Here is a 16,959-nt window from a genome sequence, read left to right as displayed (position 1 = left end):
AAAACATATATAATGTTTAGGGGTTTCTGAGTAATTTTCTAACAAAAAAAAAAAAAAGAGGATTTTTACAAGTAGGAGAGAAGTGTCAGAATCTGCCTGGGTGGAAAGTGGTTAATCACCACTGGGTTTTTTTTTTTTGTTTTTGCTGAACGAAAAAAAATACCAAAAATGTTGAAAAAAAGTTTTTCTTAGTTTCTGTTTCTAAATAGGTAATTTTTCTCCTTCACTGATGTGCACTGTTGGGGCTGCACTGATGATCATTGCCCCGATTATCAGTGCAGATGTCCTCTGTGTAGATTTGCTGGTTATTGACTCTCCTCAAGCGCGGTCGGCATGGAAGAGAAGAATGCTGATAACCAGAAAATCCAGTTTACACTGATCAGCTGCGATTGGACTTAGCTGGTCACATAGTAAAGAACCGCTGTGATTGGCTCTTTAACTCAATCTGATCAGCTGGGTCTTAAGGACACGGCGATCACAGATCTATGCTGTTGCACACCTCAGGGGGCACTTGGGAAACGCGATCACGGGAAGACGTCCATAGACATCCTCCCATTAATGGAAGCCCATGCGTTAGCCATCTTTGAGTGATGTCACAGGCCGCAGTGGAGACCCCCTTTACCTTTTTAAGTTGTCCACGGTGCTCAATGGCATTGGCGATCATTAGAGAGGAGCTCAGGCATGTTCAAGATTCTAGTACCAACCCACCTCTCTGATCCCGCCAGGAAGCCGACACGGCACACCACTAATCAAAGGCATTGAGACATTTACCGGCCTGTGCAGCTGCAGACCAGGCAATGTCTCTGTGCCTGTGGTTAGAGGTGTGCAGTGTCAGCTTCCTGGCAGGATCGGGCAGGTAGGTTAGGACTAAGATCCCAAACATGCAGGAGCCCATCTCTACTGATCATTAGGGATGAGTGCAGGCGTGTTCAGATTCTAGAGAGCAATCCTGCCAGGAAGCTGTTTCTGTACCGGGCCAATCATAAACAACTGACACATTCTCTGCCCCGGAACAGCAAGCATACAAGCCCCTTCAATATGTGCAACGGGGGGGGGGGGGGTAGGCCCCGGCAGCAAACGGCTGGCCCAGTACAGTGACAGCTTCCTGGCAGGATGGCTCACCAGTAGCGAAGGACTCAGACGCATTTGGATCATACCCGCCAGGAAGCCGTTACTGCACACCGCTAATCATAAGCAGTGAGGCATTTCCCGACCGGCAGCTGCACATACACAAGCTGCCTATGATTGGCGGTGTGCAGTGACAGCTTCCAGGTGGGATGGCTCAGGCATGTTTGAATCATACCAGTCACTGCACAACGCCAATTATAGGCAGTGAGGCATTTCCCGGCCCGCAGCTGCACATACACATGCTGCTTATGATGGCAGTGTGCAGTGACAGCTTCCAGGCGGGATGGCTCACTAGTAGGGAAGGGCTCAGGTGTGTTTGGATCATACCAGTCACTGCACACCGCCAATCATAGGCAGTGAGGCATTTCCCGGCCCGCAGCTGCACATACACACGCTGCCTATGATTGGCAGTGTGCAGTGACAGCTTCCAGGCAGGATGGCTCACTAGTAGAGAAGGGCTCAGGCGTGTTTGGATTGTACCCTCCAGGAATACCCCATTGCACACCACCAATCATAGGCAGTGAGACATATCCCAGCCCGCAGCTACACATGCACACTCTGCCTATGATTGGCGGTGTAAAGTGACAGCTTCCAGGCGGGATGGCTCACTAGTAGGGAAGGGCTCAGGCGTGTTTGGATTGTACCCTCCAGTAATACCCCACTGCACACCACCATCATAGGCAGTGAGACATTCCCCAGCCCGCAGCTACACATGCACACTCTGCCTATGATTGGCAGTGTAAAGTGACAGCTTCCAGGCAGGATGGCTCACTAGTAGGGAAGGGCTCAGGCGTGTTTGGATTGTACCCTCCAGGAATACCCCACTGCACACCACCAATCATAGGCAGTGAGACATTCCCCAGCCCGCAGCTACACATGCACACTCTGCCTATGATTGGCAGTATAAAGTGACAGCTTCCAGGCGGGATGGCTCACTAGTAGGGAAGGGCTCAGGTGTGTTTGGATCGTACCCGTCACTGTACACCGCCAATCCTAGGCAGTGAGGTATTTCTTGGCCCGCAGCTGCACATACACACTCTGCCTATGATTGGCAGTGTGGCTCACTAGTAGGGAAGGGCTCAGGCATGTTAGGATTGTACCCTCCAGGAATACCCCACTGCACACCACCAATCATAGGCAGTGAGACATTCCCCAGCTACACATGCACACTCTGCCTATGATTGGCGGTGTAAAGTGACAGCTTCCAGGCGGGATTGGCTCACTAGTAGGGAAGGGCTCAGGTGTGTTTGGTTCGTACCCGTCACTGTACACCGCCAATCATAGGCAGTGAGGCATTTCCTGGCCCACAGCTACACATACACACTCTGCCGATGATTGGCAGTGTAAAGTGACAGCTTCCAGGCAGGATGGCTCACTAGTAGGGAAGGGCTCAGGCGTGTTTGGATTGTACCCTCCAGGAATACCCCATTGCACACCACCAATCATAGGCAGTGAGACATATCCCAGGCCGCAGCTACACATGCACACTCTGCCGATGATTGGCTGTATAAAGTGACAGCTTCCAGGCGGAATGGCTCACTAGTAGGGAAGGGCTCAGGCATGTTAGGATTGTACCCTCCAGGAATACCCCACTGCACACCACCAATCATAGGCAGTGAGATATTCCCCAGCCCGCAGATACACATGCACACTCTGCCTATGATTGGCGGTATAAAGTGACAGCTTCCAGGCGGGATGGCTCACTAGTAGGGAAGGGCTCAGGTGTGTTTGGATCGTACCCGTCACTCTACACTGCCAATCATAGGCAGTGAGGCATTTCCTGGCCCGCAGCTACACATACACACGCTGCCTATGATTGGCGGTGTAAAGTGACAGCTTCCAGGTGGGATGGCTCACTAGTAGGGAAGGGCTCAGGTGTGTTTGGATCGTACCCGTCACTCTACACTGCCAATCATAGGCAGTGAGGCATTTCCTGCCCCGCAGCTACACATACACACTCTGCCGATGATTGGCGGTGTACAGTGACAGATTCCTGGCGGATATGATCCAAACATGCCTGCGCCCATCATTACTTATCTAAACGCACCTGTGCTTATCCCCAAGGATCATAATGACTTCCCCCACCTGAACGCAAGAGCTATAATGCATGCTTTTTCCCACAAGCATCCGTATAGGAAGCCATCCAATGACATGTACAGCCATAGCGTACTTCTTGTGCCAACATAGGAAGCCCAATGTAAAGACAGCAAAGTGAGGAGGGCTACGTATGGGCACATCGCACAGCAGATGCTGAAATTCATTAGCAGAACCCAAACACAACAAACACAAGGCTGAAGCCAGGCCAGGGAAAAGCCTGTTGGAGAAGGAGGCCTCCTGTAATCTCTCCAGCCAACAACAATGATGCCAGCTCTGTGCTCCCTCCTATATGCTGTGCCTGTCCCTACCATCCCTCCTGTCTGACACAACTTTCACCAGAGGGGGGGGGGGACAGAAGAGCTAGCCACCAGATCCTGGCAACAGGGTCAGCCCATTAGCTTCTGCAGGGGGGGGCTGCGTGCTGTGACAATGACCGCGAGACCACTGCTTAACGGGGATCCCTGCCTCCCCCCTCTTTTCCATGTTACTAACCTCTTCCACAGAGAACTTTCCAGATACAGCTTGTGAATGGCGGGGCTTCCCTCGGATTGTCGGCTGGATCCTGCCCTCAGCACAGGCTGCTTGCCTTTCCGAAGTCCCCCCCGTGCTGTGCGGAGTTGTTGTCACTGCTCATCACGCTGCATCCTTCTGAAGAATGTGTTGAGTTAGTGAAGAGGGTGTGGAGGGGGCCTGAGAGGAGGAGGAGGAGAGGGAGGGAAGGTGCATTCAGGAAATGCCCTTATCTCCCTCAGCACTGTGTGGGATTGAGGAGAACACAAGAAGTGCTGGGTGAGATCCTGGAGGAGGAGGGGGAGGATCCGGCTTCATGGGCAGTGAAGAAGCAGGCTTGAATAATGAGGAGGAGGGGCCCAAGGAGCATCTTGGGAAGGGGAGGCATGTGTTTATTTCCCTGCTGCCTCCAGGGATACTCAGAGACATAATAGAGCTGGAGGAGGAGGAGAGAAGCTGAGTGCACTGGATGCAGCTGCTCAATGCAAGCTTCACCACCTCAGGAGAGGGGAGCTTAGCTGGTGACAACTCATTCAATACACAGTGCAAAGTGCTGGGACCAATTACAACCCACTTTATTAAACTCACTTTGCTCCAAAATGGAGCCTGCCTGTTTTTTTTGTAGCTCCTATCATTTTTCCTTAGGGCCACTTCACACCACATGCGGTCAAGTGCGTTTGTTTTTCTGCATCAAAAATGCATGGAAAGTAGGTTATATGGTTTTTAACCGCTTCCCGACCGGCCCATTGTAAAAATACAGCTGCAGTGTGGTCTTCTAGTTCTGGAAGGGCGTACATGGACGTCCTCCCAGAATCGCGCGCCCCCTGGGGTGCACACACGGGAGTGTCCGTGCTCGCCGGGGACCTGACGCATCATGGATCGCGGTAAAGGGCCAATGAGAGCGGTCCTTTACCATGTGATCGCTCCGTCCAATGACAGAGCGATCACTTCACAACAAACTGTCGCATGTCCGGTTCATTTCTCTCCTCTCCTCGCACGCTGTACATAGCAATCGGTACAGCGTGCGAGGAGAGGAGAGAAACTGCAGCTGCACGCCTCCTCTGCCTCATCTGTGCCCCATTAGTGCCTCATCTGTGCCTCATCCATGCCTAATCTGTGCCCCATCCATGCCTAATCTGTGCCCCATCCATGCCTAATCTGTGCCCCATACATGCATCATCCGTGCCACCCATGCCACCTCAGTGCTCATCCATGCCTCATCTGTGCCACATCCATGCCACATCTGTGCCCGCCCATGCCACCTCAGTGCTCATCCATTCTCATCCATCCCACATCAGTGCTCATCCGTGCCATGTCAGTGCTCATCCTTGCCACATCCATGCCATGTCAGTGCTCATCCGTGCCAAACCCATGGCACTTCAGTGCTCATCCGTGCCACGTCAGTGGTCATCAGTGCCACATCAATGCCACGTCAGTGCTCATCCACATCACATCCATGCCACATCAGTGCTCATCCGTGCCACATCAATGCCACGTCAGTGCTCATCCGTGCCACATCCATGCCACATCAGTGCCACATCAATGCCACGTCAGTGTACATCCATGCCACATCAGTGATCATCCATGCCACGTCAGTGCCACATCAATGCCACATCCGTGCCACATCCATGCCATGCCAGTGCTCATCTGTGCCACATCCATGCCACGTCAGGGTGCTCATCTGTGCCTCATCCATGCCACGGCAGTGCTCATCCTTGCCACATCCATGCCACGTCAGGGCTAATCCATGCCACATCAGTGCTCATCAGTGCCACATCAGTGCTCATCAGTGCCACATCCATGCCATGTCAGTGCTCATCCGTGCCACATCCATGCCATGTCAGTGCTCATCAGTGCCACATCCATGCCACGTCAGTGCTCATCTGTGCCACATCCATCCCACGTCAGTGCTCATCCATGCCACGTCAGTGCCTTATCAATGCCACGTCAGTGCTCATTCGTGCCACATCCATGCCACGTTAGTGCTCATCCGTGCCACATCCATGCCATGTCAATGCCACATCCGTGCCATGTCAGTGCTCATCTGTGCCACATCCATGACAGGGTGCTCATCTGTGCCTCATCCATGCCACGTCAGTGCTCATCTGTGCCACATTCATGCCACGTCAGGGCTAATCCATGCCACATCAGTGCTCATCAGTGCCACATCCATCCCACGTCAGTGCTCATCAGTGCCACATCCATGCCATGTCAGTGCTCATCCGTGCCACATCAGTGCTCATCAGTGCCACATCCATGCCACCTCAGTGCTCATCCGGGCCACATCCATGCCACATCAGTGCCACTACAATGCTTATCAGTGCTGTACAGTGCCTCACAAAATTGTAATGGGAAGTCAGGAAATGACGGTGCTCCTTGCATGTTGGGCCTCTGTATTTGGTCAGGCTGTGGAAAAGTCTCACATATGTGGTATCGCCATACTCAGGAGGAGTAGCAGAATGTATTTTGGTGTGTCATTTTTTGCTATGTGCATGCTATGTGTAAGAAATGTCTTATACATGGACAACTTTGTGTAAAAATAAAATGCGTTTTGGTTTTCTTTCCACATTTTCCAAAAACTTGTGGAAAAAAAATGACATGTTCAAAAGAATCATTATGCCTTCTAGATTATGTGTTGGGGTGTTTTCTTTCCAAAATGGGGTCATTTTGTGGGCGTTTCCATTGTCCTGGTGCTCCAGGGCCTTCAAAAGTGTGATAGGTTGTCAGAAAATTATTTGTGTAATTTTTGCTTCTAGAACGCCTGACGGTGCTACTTGGATGTTGGGCCTCTGTATGTGGTCAGGCTGTGGAAAAGTCTCACACATGTGGTATCGCCATACTCAGGAGGAGTAGCAGAATGTATTTTGGGGTGTAGTTGCAAGTATGCCTGTACCGTGTGTGAGAAATAACTTCGTAATATAACCATTTTGTGAAAAATATATATATATTTTTAAAAATCTTCATTTTGCAAAGAATTGTGGGAAAAAATTACAACTTCAAAAAACTCACTATGCCTCTTACTAAATACCCTGGAATGTCTATTTTCCAAAAAGGGGTCATTTGGGGGGTATTTGTACTGTCCTGACTTGTTAGGGTCCTCAGAAATGAGATTGGTACCATAGCTTGTAGACTCTATAGCCTTCACAAAGACCAAAAAATGTATACTTATTTGGGTTATTTTTACTAAAGATATGTAGCAGTATAAATTTTGGCCAAAACTTATGAAGAAAAATGACTAAATTTGCAAAATTTAAAACTGAAACAAAGAAAATTGAATTTTTTTACAAAATTTTCGGTCTTTTTTCATTTATAGCGCAAAAATAAAAAACCCAATTATGATTAAACACCACCAAAAGAAAGATCTGTTTGTGTGAAAAAAGGACGAAAATTTCATATGGGGACAGTGTTGCATGATGCAAATGAGTAATTGTCATTCAAAATGTGAGAGCACTGAACTGTACTGGAACACAGAAAAACGCACTGGAACACACATGTCCTTATTAACTACTTCTGCACCGGAAGGTTTTACCCCTTCCTGACCAGGCCATTTACAGCGATACGGCACTGTGTTATTTAACTGATAATTGCGTGGTTGTGCGACGCTGTACCCTAATAAAATTAATATCTTTTTTTTTTGGTGGTATTTGATCACCTGTGCAATTTTTATTTTTTGCGCTATAAACAAATAAATAGTGACAATTCTGAAAAAAAAAAAAGAATATTTTTATATTTTTCACATTCTGCTATATAACATACCCAAATAACATTTATGTCCTTTTATTCCCACAAATAGAGCTTTCTTTGGGTGGTATTTAATCATCTCTGTGGTTCCTAATTTCTGCGCTATAAACAAAAAAAATATCGACAATTTTGAAAAAAAAAACAATATTTTTTACTTTATGCTATAAAACTGCTATAAAACATATCCAATAAAAAATGTAAAAAATCAATAAGTATTCTGCTACATATTTTTGGTAAAAAAAAAAATCTCAATAAGCATATATTGATTGGTTTGCGCAAAAGTTATAGCCGCCCGCCATCCGGGATCGCTCCCCGCTGAGGGAGAAGAATGGTCTGCTGTTTTAAACACAGCTGACCGTTCTTCTCTCGGAAATATAGGATCACAGGTCTCTATGATCATTTCATAAGTCCCTCCCCCCACAGGTAGAAAACACTCCCCTAGGCTCACACTTAACCCTTTGATCACCCCTAGGTTAACCCCTTCCCTGCCAATGTCATTATTACAATAACAGTGCATATTTTTAGCACTGATTCAGTGGACCCCCCAAAAGTGTCAAAAATGTCAGTTAGGTGTCCGATCTGTCCGTCTCAATGTCGCAGTCCCACTAAAAATTGCAGATCGCAGCCATTACTAGTACAAAAATAAATAAATAAAATTGACATTAATCTTTCCCCTAGTTTGTAGACACGATAACTTTTGCGCAAACCAATCAAAATACGCTTATTGCGATTTTTTTTTTTATACCAAAAATATGTAGCAGAATACAAATTGGCCTAAAAGGATGAAATCTTTTTTTTGTTCATAGCGTAAAAAATAAAAATTGCACAGGTGATCAAATACCATCAAAAGAAAGCTCTATTTGTGAGAAAAAAGGACATCAACTTTATTTCGGATCAGCGTCACACAAGCGCACAATTTTCCGTTAAAGCAACGCAGTGCAGAATTACAAAAAATGGCCTGGTCATTAAGGGGGCAAATCCTTCCGGTCCAGAAGTGGTTAATGACCAGGCAATTTTCAGCAATTCGGCACTGCGTTACTTTAACTGACAATTGCGTGGTCGTGCGACGCCGTACCCTAATAAAATTGATTTCCTTTTTTTTTCCCCACAAATAGAGCTTTTTTTTGTGGTATTTGACCACCTGTGCAATTTTTATTTTTTGCGCTATAAACAAAAAAGAGCGACAATTCTGAACAAAAATATATATATATTTTTATATTTTTCACATTCTGCTATATAACATTCCCAAAAAAAATTTCAAATTTTTTCATCATTTTAGGCCAATTTGTGTTCTGCTACATATTTTTGATAACAAAAATCGCAATAAGTGTATATTGATTGGTTTGCACAAAAGTTACAGCGTCTACAAACTAGGGGAAAGATTTATGTCATTTTTTTTTATTTTTTTATTTTTACTTGAAATAGTAAGCTGCTTGCTGTGGGGGTACTCAACGGGAGGGAGGGCCCATGAGTACAGAAGAGGGACCCGAGAAGAGAAGTATCCAGGCCACTGCACAGAGCAGTAAGTATAACATGTTTGTTTGGTTTTTTTTTGTTTTTTTTTATTTAAACAAGACTTTACAATCACTTTAAGTGTCCATTCACACTGGTACGACTTGTCAGGCGACTTGGTCACTCCCATAGTGTAGTACAGGACCGGTTCTAATAGGAGCGACACAAGTCGCTCTGACTTAGAAAAAGGGTCCTGTACTACTTCGGGGTGACCTGGAGGTGACTTGCATTGACTTCCATTATGCGAAGTCCATGCAAGTCGCGCCGAAGTCGCGCTGCACGCAACTTCACAGGTCGCCCCCTAAGTCGGAGCGACCTAATGTGAACGGAGCCTAAGGGCTGGTTCACACCAGATGCTGTGGGACTGCATTGGGTGGCAATTCCAGCGCAGTCCCACCACATGGACATCTCCTGTGTGTTTGGTTCTTACCACTATGCTACCTTGGTGTGCAGGCAAATACAGTGAAAAAATAGTACTGCATGCAGTGCTTTTTTCAGTGCAGTGATTTAAGTTTATAAGATGTCTGTGTAACATCTTAAAATTCAGTTGAAAAAAAAAATAGGAAACAGTGCAATCCGCCAAGTTCAGCGCATGATCACTGCACTGATCTCAGCCAGATTTCACCACACATACAGTAGGTCACTGCTTTCCAGTGAACCAGCCCTACTTGAGTGATTCGGTTTAAGGTGTTAGGCTCTTTTTACACTTATGCAGTTTGTTTTGAGCGTTCCTGCTGTGCTTTTTGTGTTTACTGTGATTTTGCAGCGTTTTGCCGTGATTTATGTTTTGCATTTTTATAAGCTTTTTTTTGGGCAAATTAGTTGGGCGTATTAAAAAACACAAATTGCAGCAAAATGGCCTTAAAAAATACATTCTTTTCTGCCTCTTCTCCATTATAGTCTATGAAACCAAAAAAGCCTAAAAAATAACCATTTTGCGTTTAAAAAAGTCTCTGACCTTTTCCAAAAACGCAGAGGCACAAAAGTGTATTGATGTGAATGTGTTCCATAGGAACCCATGTTAAAAATAATGCCTTGCGTTTCTGAAAAAAGAGTGGAAAAATGTATTGTGTGAACCGAGCCCAAGGGCTCATTCACACAAGTACAAAAACACTGCATTTAGATGTGTAAAACAGATCATTTTGTTGGCATCTATAGCAGCACTATAGTAATCAATGTGCCCACACACAGCTGGGTCCACTTACAAAAACGTGTGCCATGTTTAGCAACACACAAAGAAAAAATTAAGTCTGCAGACTTTAAGCCGAATAGGCAGGAACCTCAGCAGCGTCTCTGGATCACAGGTGGTGATGAATATCTTCCAAACCAGTCCGCACGGGAATGCCTAAGAGTCCCCACTCATGGGACTGATCCAGGCTAATTCCTTTGAGGATGTTATTTTTAAGGAAACGCGTTAGAAGTATCATGAGTGCCTATGTTTTCTGAATGCTTCTTACCACCTGTGAAATTGTAAGTGTATTCCTTTATCTTCCAATGAATTGCCCATATGGTATTATGCTATGGTGTCCTTTTGGTTTATCCCTTTCCACAATCCCATGAGTGGGGACTCCTAGGCATTCCCGTGCGGACTGGTTTGGAAGATATTCATCACCACCTGTGATCCAGAGACGCTGCTGAGGTTCCTGCCTATTCAGTACCGAGGACATCTACATATACAGCGTGTATGACCCATTTGCTGTACAGTACTTTGGGTCCATACCATCTGGTGAGCACATCTTGATTCCTTTATTCCTTTGGTGTGGGATTTATCGTTTGTTGCAGTTATTTCACATGCTGGAGTCAACACCTTTTCATTCTGGACTTAGATTTTTTGCATTTTTTTGCATTTTGGTTTGATTATTTTACTTCGTGCACATTTACTCACACATTTTTAGCGCTGCACTATTTTTCTTAATATTTTGATCACCATCACTGTCGGTTGGAGTGTTAGCAGCTTTATATTGTGTTTTACTTTACAGATTAGTTTTAAGTTAGCGCAGTTTATTCACATATTTTCCACTTGATATGCTCGTGACATCATTGACCCAATATGTCACGAGCATCTCTGCCCCCGCCTTCCCGCTTTGTGTACATGTTGCTGTGGGCTGGAAAGATTGGGCTTGGAGATCCCTGGTCTAGGCGATTTCAATGGAAGTGGGTACGGGTACCTGCAGGAATTAGGTACCTGCTCCCCTAAAAAAAAGTCCCAAAAGTTTTAGGGAGGTGAGGGGGAGCATCAGAGGAACTTCCCTAATAGGGTGAGACCTGGGCTTCATCAGCCATGCCATTAAAATCACCAACCGTAAAGCAGAGTAGTAAACCAGTAGTGTCAGATCTAGCCTGTCTGACCTGGGGGTAGATTGGCCTCTCAGCGGATGGGCCTTGGCGCCGAGCAGCCGCATATTTGCATACCACATTGCATAAATAGCTGTGCCAAGAGCGCGCACCCTGCGCGCTCCCGGCACAGTTACTGGGGGCTACTGGAAAGCTGTCAATCGCTGCTTGAGATCGGCAGCTTTTCGATCATGTCACAGCAGTCAATCGCGACAGTCAGATAATCATAAATATAATACTGTATACTGTACCATTATCACCTGCTTATGGCACTGTGGTTCCCAGAGCTGAAGGGCACAGCTACGGTGGCCACCAGTGGGTGTCTTCCAATAGAACCCAGTAACTAGACTCCACCCAATGCTGACTGCTGGAAAGCTATAAAAACCCCTCCCTTGACTTTTTATTAATGCTTTAGTGTTTTGCCTGTTAGCCTTATCCCTGCTCGCAGATTATCCTGATTCCTGCCTTATCCTGTGTCATGTTATCCCCTCTCTGCTGCCCTCTGGGCTCTTTTAGATCAACGTTTTTCAACCTGTGTGCCGCGGCACACTGGTGTACCGGGAAGAGTCCCCAGGTGTGCCGTGGCAAAATTACCCCATCTGATCTACAAACTGTGTTGGCCACTCAGTTAAGCCTTGTTGTTACAGCGGTTCTGGTCCGCTGTCTAAAGCTCACTTCCTGCTGCCACAGGCATTTGGGAAGCTGTGCGGGCCGTCCGATCGCATCTTGCCAACCGATGAGGTCATCGGTTGCTAGGGGCGGGTCAAGCGTACGCACAGCTTTCTGGGATGTGCGAGACGCAGGTCCCAGGAGACGCTGGCTGGCGCGCTTTTCCCCGAGGGGGGGTGAAGCAGAGCATGAGGAGAGGAGGAAGAACAGGGAGGAGGCTTTTCAGTGGCTGCATATGAGCTCCTCTGAGCTCCATGAGGTACAGCAATTGTACCTGTAATTTACCTGTATGTTTTTGTTTTAGGTATAATTGCAGGCATGGTGATTGTTTTTTTTTTTTTAATGCAATATAAATATACATAAGATATGTTGGTTATTATTATTATTATTGGTAATAGTAACTATATTTATTTAATGGTAACTGCACTTCTTTTTATTTTGTCTTCCGCTTGCACATTGCTCTGCTGCAGTTTGGCCGCAGTGCAGCGCAGGGTATCCACGGTTTTCATGTGCATTACCTGCAGTTTCCTATAGACTTCTATTATGTCCCTCATTTTTGGTGTGCTTTCAGAAAATGTAGGACATAATAGAAGTTGATGAAAAACAGCAGGTAACGCACATGAAAAGTGCAGGTACCCTGCGCTACACCTGCACTGCAGCGAGTCATAGTTAAATATACATTCCGGCCCTGCAATGGTTTATCGGGGTTATGGCTGAAGATATCAGCCATAACCTCAGTATTGTTTTTTACTGCCCACGGCTGGCTTTCTAATGAAAGGGTTCCAAGCAGCACATGAGCCACTGGAATGCTTTCAGAAGCAACGGGAGGGGATGTACCCCCCTCCCACCCGAGAAGCAATCCAATAGTGCAGCCGGCTAGTCCCAGGGGGCGATGAAAGAGTATATCCTCTTTAATAGCCTCTATGGCCTTGGAGGGCCAGAGCGACGTCATGTTGTTCCGTCCAGTCCAGGCTGCATTTTTGGTTGGTGTGCCTTGAGATTCTTCCAGATTTTAAAGTGTGCCTTGGGTGAAAAAAAGGTTGAAAAACACTGTTTTAGATTGTATCATTGCAATGAAATCTCTAGCCAGACAAGGAAAATGCAAACTGAACTTTCTTCAGCCTCTACTCCAAGCTTGGTCAGAGATGTTATTTCCATTCTCAGTTAAGTCACACAAATTCAGTTCTGCCTCTAGACACCAAGAATCTTTTTCTTTATAACCCTTAGCAACCACAGCTGCTACTATGGACTCCTTACTTCCTGTAAATCAATACCCTGATCCCAATAACTGTACTTCCCCTGCATTTAACCTACTGAAGGCTCCCTCTATTGCTTCGCTGCCCTTGGCTACCCCTCAGAAATCTTCCTCTGCTACTGCTACTTTTTCTGCTCCACTTCTGAGTACTGTCACTTCTCTCCCATCAGCAGCAAAATCTGCTCAGAGCCCTGAAATCACTTGCATGTTTTCAGAGTCCTAACGTAAAAAGAAATAAAAGTCCTTCTTTAACCCACGCAATTCTGCCACTGTCCACTCCTGTGGCAACCATTGTCCAACCTAATTCGATACCTGCTACTCCAGTCCAGCCTGATCCAATGCATGCATCTGACATTCCAGTGTCTACTGCCCAGCCGACCTCTGATGGTCCAGTGCCCGCTGCTCAGCCTGCCTTTGCTGATTTTATGTCTGCTGCTTGGCCTGCCTATGCCGATCCACTGAATCCAGTTTCAAAAGCACAGCTACATTAAACTGGTCATCCCTGCTGCTGTTGGATACCTGCATAATAAATGGTAGGTATAATAATATTTTACATAACAGTAGGAGTGGCCTAAAAACCATGATTAAATAGCATCTGTGCCTATTCCATGTATATACTGCACACATTTGCCACAGTCATTATAGCCACAAAATACTGTTTACTGAGTCACAAGTGACAATCTCACAGACACACCTAAACCCCAGTACAAAGGATCTTTTTTTATTTTAAATGAAACTCTCCTATTACGTTTACTTTTCTGCACACAAAAAGCTATTTTGTCTCAGCCTACTATAATGAAAAGGGATGGGCAAAACAACCCCCTGTTTGGTTCGCAGCAGAACGTTTGAACATTGCAAAAGTTCAGAACCGAATAACGAACCACCTTGAAGTCTATGGGATCCAAACTGTAAAAATCAAAAGTGCCCATTTTGAAGGCTTATATGCAAGTATTTGGGCATACAATTGTTATGTGGGTCAGGGTACTGCCCTGAGGGACATGTATCAATGAAAAAAAAGTTTGGTAAAAACATAATTTTTAAATGAGCAGCGATTTGCTGATGCTTAGAGTGAAAGCATAAAAATAAGGAATAACAATAAAAATGAAAAATTCCTTTCAATATAGTGCCTGGGGGGGGGGGTCCCCGTAGTCTATCTGTAAAGTGGCACATCTGTGTAAAAAAGTTGCTGCAGCAGTAATTGCACTTATAATTAAGCCAAAAAAAATGACATTGTCCCTGCAAGCTTTCTTTATTTTGTAAACAACGGCTTGGGGAGCCAGTCTGTATGATGAGGCCACAATGTATTGCACTGGGAACAAGATTCAAAATATTTTTGGATAAATACTGGTGTTTCTTCTGCAGACTTTGGATAGAAATAACAGTTGCTGGAAAAGTGGTCTTTGTGTGTTGAAGGTGCCTTTCCCACCGTAACCCTATAGAGGTACTCTTGATAAAAGCAAGAATTGCCTTACTGTCAAAAATTGAAATGATGTGCACCTGTCAAACAAGTATAGAAAAATTGATCTTTGGGTGTCAGAGGTGCCTTTACACCGCAACCCTATAGAGGTACTCTTGATGAAAGAAAGAATTGTCCTTGCTGTCAAATATTTTAAAAATATTGCACCTGTTAAAAAGGTGCGGAAAAATTGGTCTTTGGGTGTTAATTGTACCCATGAAACCTACACCCAAAATATTCTTCTAGATTAAATCAACACCTACAACGCCAAAAACATTTACTCAGCAACATCGGGATCAGGGACTTCATAGCTGCTGGTAATCCAGGACTGTATAATTTTGACAAATGTCAGACGGTCCACAGAGTTTAGTGGACAGACACGTTCTATAATGAGTAACAAAACCTCCAGCAGCACTAAATGCCTCTTCGGAAAGCGAGCTGGATGCAGGGCAGCTCAATTGCATACTGGGCAAGTTCTTGCCAGTGGGCCTCATGACCCAGTAACCCAGTGGATCGTCAACTGGAAAGCTCTCCATCTATATTTTTGCCCCTAAACAATCATCCACCATATGATGCAGACGCTTCCGATGGGATGTTGAAGCTGACAGCCCTGGGCTCAGAGGACTAAAAAAATTGTGAAAGGCATCACTTAGGCGGCCCCTTCTCCACCGCTCCTCTCTTGACCAACAGAAGCCCTAAAACAGCGTTTCCCACAACACTGTAACCTACCAGAGTTGGGAAAATCATTGGATAAATTCCCTTTAAGGTGTCCTCAAGAGATTTAATCTTTTGCACCCTCTCTTGGCACAGGATGAGTACTGAGACTTTCTCCTTGTAATGGTGGTAAAGGAGGGTTGCCAACCAATATTGATCTTTCTCCTTGAGGCCACGTATTCTTGGGTCCTTTCGCAGGCTTTGAAGCATGAGGGAGCCCATGCACCGCAAGTTTGCAGAGGCAAAAGAGACAGACTTCTAGGGGTCACTGGGGATTACAGTATCTGGAACTGCCTCCTCCCAGCCAGGTACTACTCCCAAGGGTTCTGGGGATGGAAAACCAGATGCATGCATGGTCAAGGCTCACCATCCTTGTGGCCTCCACGAATTGTGACAGTACAGTGCATGCATCCTTTATCAGCAGCCAGGAAAAAAAATCGTAGCCGGTCTGAGCCTGTCATTGTGCCATACTCACACAGTTACTCGGTAACGGCCCTCTGCTGCATGTGCAGCCACTGCAGCATTGCCAAAGTCGAGTTCCACCCGGTGAGCATGTCACAAATCAGGTGGTTTACGGGCAAGTTTAATTCTCGCTGAATTTCAGCCAACCGAGCAATGGCTGTGTATGACCGCCTGAAATGGCAACATCACTAAACAGAGGAAATAATGCCCTTCCTGAGGACTGACCAATTCCACCTTCGCCCACATACGCTGCTGGCCCACTCACAGTGCCATGGGAGTGTCTGTCTATCCCTTTTTGGCCTCCCAGACATGATTTGGGGGGGGGGGTGGGCTTATTAACTTATTAGGGCTGTGATCTTGTGACGTTTAACGCAGTATATTTCAATGTGTTAGTGCTTGTTTAACGCAGTATATTTCAGTGCGTTACATGGCGTTAGCGCAGTATATTTCAGTGAGTTACATGCCATTTCGCACAGTATATTTCTGTGTGTTAGTGCACATTTAACGCAGTATATTCCTGTGCGTTACGTGCCGTTTAAGCAGTATATTTCAGTATGATATATTTAAACTTAAAATTTAAACTCGTTATGTGGCGTTTAGTGCAGTATATTTTAGTGCATTACGTGCCAATTAGGGCAGTATATTTCTGTGTGTTACTGTACGTTTAAAGCAGTATATTTCTATTAGTCCTGCACGTTTAACGCAGTATAATTCTGTGCGTTACTGCACGTTTAATGCAGTATACTTCTGTGCGTTACTGCATTTTTAAGGCAGTATATTTCTGTGCATTACTGCACATTTAACGCAGTATATTTCTGTGTGTTACTGCACATTTAACACAGTACATTTCTGTGCGTTACTGCACATTTAATGCAGTATATTTCTGTGCGTTACTGCATGTTTAACGCAGTATATTTCTGTGCGTTAGTGTCAGGAAAGCTCTGGCAGAGGATTAGTTAAACCCACAGGCTAATCCTGGCTCCACCCTTCTCATCAAGGAACAGCATTATTTAAGCTGGATCAGAACACAGGTTCAGTGCTGTCTCGTCTTCAGCTTCCCCTGTTTGTTCCTGCATCTGCT

General features: G+C 45.7%; 1 protein-coding gene across 1 annotated transcript in view; it reads right to left on the bottom strand.

The window, feature by feature from the left end:
* CUEDC1 (CUE domain containing 1) overlaps positions 1 to 3,931 on the bottom strand; it is a 217,643-nt gene extending 213,712 nt beyond the window's left edge. The window contains exon 1 of the mRNA XM_082246151.1: positions 3,718 to 3,931. The gene's annotated coding sequence lies outside the window, so the exon portion shown is untranslated. The remainder of the gene's footprint in view (positions 1 to 3,717) is intronic.
* Between the last annotated feature and the right edge of the window lie 13,028 nt (positions 3,932 to 16,959).

Source organism: Pelophylax lessonae (genome assembly GCF_965119305.1).
Source record: "Pelophylax lessonae genome assembly, chromosome: 2".
NCBI classification, from domain to species: Eukaryota; Metazoa; Chordata; class Amphibia; order Anura; family Ranidae; genus Pelophylax; species Pelophylax lessonae.
Note: the sequence above shows the minus strand (reverse complement) of the source record. Positions and strands in the feature narration are given on the sequence as shown.